General features: G+C 45.1%; 1 protein-coding gene across 6 annotated transcripts in view; it reads right to left on the bottom strand.

Annotated features, from left to right (window-relative positions):
• The window catches only part of cica (capicua transcriptional repressor a), a 59365-nt gene extending 56418 nt beyond the window's left edge, over positions 1 to 2947 (bottom strand). For all 6 annotated transcript variants that reach the window (XM_079522798.1, XM_079522801.1, XM_079522800.1 and 3 more), the window contains exon 1: positions 2787 to 2947. The gene's annotated coding sequence lies outside the window, so the exon portion shown is untranslated. The remainder of the gene's footprint in view (positions 1 to 2786) is intronic.
• Positions 2948 to 3622: the final 675 nt, after the last annotated feature.

Here is a 3622-nt window from a genome sequence, read left to right as displayed (position 1 = left end):
CCGCCTCTCTATCCTCCCACCAGTCTCATTGTCCGCCTACCTCTATTATCATATCATATTATTATCAACTTGTCTGTCTGTCTGTCTGTCTGTCTGTCTGTCTGTCTTCCTATACGTCTCGGTCTATCTGCACGTCTGTCCTGTAGCCTGTATGTCTACTGTAATGTAACCACATATGAACCCTGTAGCATCCCTATTCTGGGGGCAACCATTTGGGAAAAATAATATTTGATGTAACAGTGCAAAAAGGAAGGTCAAAAAGGAAGGTCCCTAGTATAAACCCCTGTGGGACTCCAGTCAAGAAAGGATATAGGTTTTTAAGTATATGGCTAATCTCTGTTTACTCGCACCATTCTTCTGTCTTTCTATGTACTGTATGTGTCTGCCTGCTTGACAGCCAGTCTGACTTTAACACATCTTCTGTTCAAGCTGATGTACTTTTAACAGGAGGTGTCATCAATGTGTCCGACTGTCAATACAGACAAATGTGTCCCTGGAAAGACTAGACCATGTCAGTGGCATTTTTTTTAACATATTATTATAATGTTCTTATTTTGATCATGAGACCCAATTACTGAATGTCAGTCTCCAGGTTTCCCTCATGTAGACCTATGTCACTGATTTACTACGACACTAGGGTCCATTTGGTTCCATTTGTGCACTCTCAGAGTTACAGACCTGTAAAGGCAATTTTTAGCTCTTTATGTGTTTTTCGGTAATAATATTGTCCACTCATTTCTGTGTCCGTGGAAAAAAAATGCATTTTGACAAAAATGTCCACCACAACCACAAGCCAGCATGGCGATGACCCCTGCCTTTCAATATGGGATGCGTCATGTCGGCTGGAGAAACATCCATCTCCACTCTCCAGAGAGGATGAGTAGCTAGCTGCCCTTCTGTTCCAAGGCCACACGCACACCGAGGGAGGGAGCGAGAGAGATAGCAAACACCTATCCAATGATAGGCGCTAGTTTATATAGGCCTACTTACTCACAGAGAAAGCAGTGATCATCACTGCCTGCATTATGTGTGCTATATGTAAATTCCTATTTAGGACAGGGGACTCGTAGAGAACAGCCGCCATAAAATAATTTGGCAGGCTGCCTTACTTGGTCACGATAGAAGTATGCTCCATGTGTTTACTCAGTAGGGTTAGTGTACTGTGTACAACAGCTGGTGTCAGAGTCATGATAACAGCTTTACAAGATATACTGATGCAACACATATTGCCTTAGTGGAAATATGGAGCATAGATAGATAGAAGCCTATATGGGAAACGTATTGTATTATCTATGACACCCACTGACCCCACAACAAGTCCTATTCGAATAGTAATGACCATGTTATTGCATGCGCAGCTAATAGGTGTGGTGGAATAGTGGTAGTAAAAAGCTACTATACTACAGCACAACATTATGACAGCATAGTTTTTGAGCAACGTGACCATAGCAGTTCATAGCGTCGATTAAGTTAATGGCGCAATCATACATGTATTTGTATAGCCCAAACTTGGGCTGAAATAAACACACACACACACACACACACACACACACACACACACACACACACACACGCACACGCTCACACACACACACACACACACACACACACACACACAAATCCTCAGTGTTTTTTTTTATTCATTTGAAACTCCGATAACAAAATAATGTAACCCGTCCGAGGGTCCATTTGGTAACGGTTACATGTGTAATAAGTAGCCTACACTCCAACCACAGTTAGATAACTTGATCTGTGCAAGCCAAGGCACTAACTGCAAAATGCAAAGTAAACCGGAGGAATGTCGTCACCTCTGCTTTAGCTCAATAGTACCGTATATGTGTCAAGCCCTCGTAGTGCTGCGATTACTATCTGCTTACTACACAACAGGCCGTGGACGGTGCGTGCACAGGGCAGCAGGCCTCACTGGTACACACCAGGCCGCTTGGAAATAACGGCAAATAAACGCATTTTAACACCTATATTAAGCCGTGATCTCATCCAATAGCGTTGTGTGCGTCGCTGTGCACGACGTTATCAAAGTGTCACCGATGGAAAACAACGTACTTTGTCAATCCGGTCACTTATAGCCTACATACGCGGCTGCGAACAGCAGGTAAAGTAATTATTGTTGCCAATCCGAAAGTGACAGTCATTGTGAAACATCGCCGAAGCCCTGGTGCAACTTTGTATCGATCCTCCGGGTGTGTGTACTATTGTAACGACGTTGTATCAGACCTCTGGGGAAAAGTCGTAATAATATTGTAACAAACAAACAAGAAAAAGTCGCCGAAAAACAGAGAAAGGCCCCGCATCGCACGCCCCAAAGCGAAAGCTACAACCAAATAGCCACATTGATTCATTAAAAGAGGAAGAAACTAAGCCTATTTATGTCCATGTTCGTGAGAAAGGAGAGCTCAAATACATGCGTAGTTTTTGAAGCTTCGTCGCAATTGTACAGGGGAGAACAGTTGTAGGAAGTCCAATGGCAGTTATGGCGTTGAATATATTTCTAGTGGAAAAGTTTCTAGCTTCACTACAACCGTCCGCACCGCTCCCTTTTTTTCACCCAGACACCCAATCCGCCCTCGATATTCCTCATCCGCAGCCTTGCTGAAATGACAGCAGACACAACAATGAACCCATAGATATATCCACCATACTGTTAGACTGTTTGTGACAGTAAACATGTACCGACGTAGCACCTCCGACCAAAAGCAACAACAAGCTGTTACTGCAGTGCTGCAGGAGGAGAAAGATTTGTGGGCAAGCTTTTTATTATTACTCACCCCGAACAAGACAGTCCTCCTGCAGCCAAGGTGCTCTGTCGAGTCAGCGGGATAGACGGGGCAGAACACGCGCTTAATGTCCAGCCGCTTGGGAATATGTAACGGCCCGCTACGTGTTTCTTCCAGCAAAGCAACTTAAAAGGAGGAAAAACTATGCTGACTGCCCTGTGCCTTCTTACACTACAGTCGCAAAATGGTGAATGAAGCCGCAAAGCCTTGACAACCAGGCCGCTCGGCCAATGGGGAAGCACGAACGCATACAGTAGCCAATGGGAGCCTCGCAGGGCGGAGCCGCGTGCCAAAGAAAAATTGACAGACGCGCCTTTTGGGCCAATCTCCGTGTGGGAAAACACAGAACAGCTGTTAGGGACCGAGGTTGCGAGGGCCAATGATGGTCCAGCGTCACAGAAACTCTTTCTCTCTCCCTCCCTATCCCCCCCCCTCGGTGTCTCTCTCTCTCCCCCCATCTCCATCTCTCTCTCTCTCTCTCTCTCCCCCCCCCCCCCCCTCTCTCTCTCTCTCTCTCCCAGTCTACAAACAAACAGGGACAGACAGACAGGCAGGCATGCAGACAACTGACATACAAGTGCAGGAACAGTCAGTGATGTTTGTCTTTGTTTTCTTTTCATCACATTGCATTCATTTGTTTGTTTAATCAAGTCACAGACTACAGAAACTCGTATAGCGTCACTCTTTCCACATCCAGTAGCCTATACATATTCTATATCCTGCTTTCTCACTTTAAAGTGCAATTTATCCACAGTACACTGTGTGTAAGCTACAGGTAGATGAGGTGTAGTTTTAAAGAGTGGCCATAAGAACACCAACTCCCAAAT

This window comes from Electrona antarctica (genome assembly GCF_951216825.1).
Source record: "Electrona antarctica genome assembly, chromosome: 15".
In the NCBI taxonomy this organism is placed as follows: Eukaryota; Metazoa; Chordata; class Actinopteri; order Myctophiformes; family Myctophidae; genus Electrona; species Electrona antarctica.
Note: the sequence above shows the minus strand (reverse complement) of the source record. Positions and strands in the feature narration are given on the sequence as shown.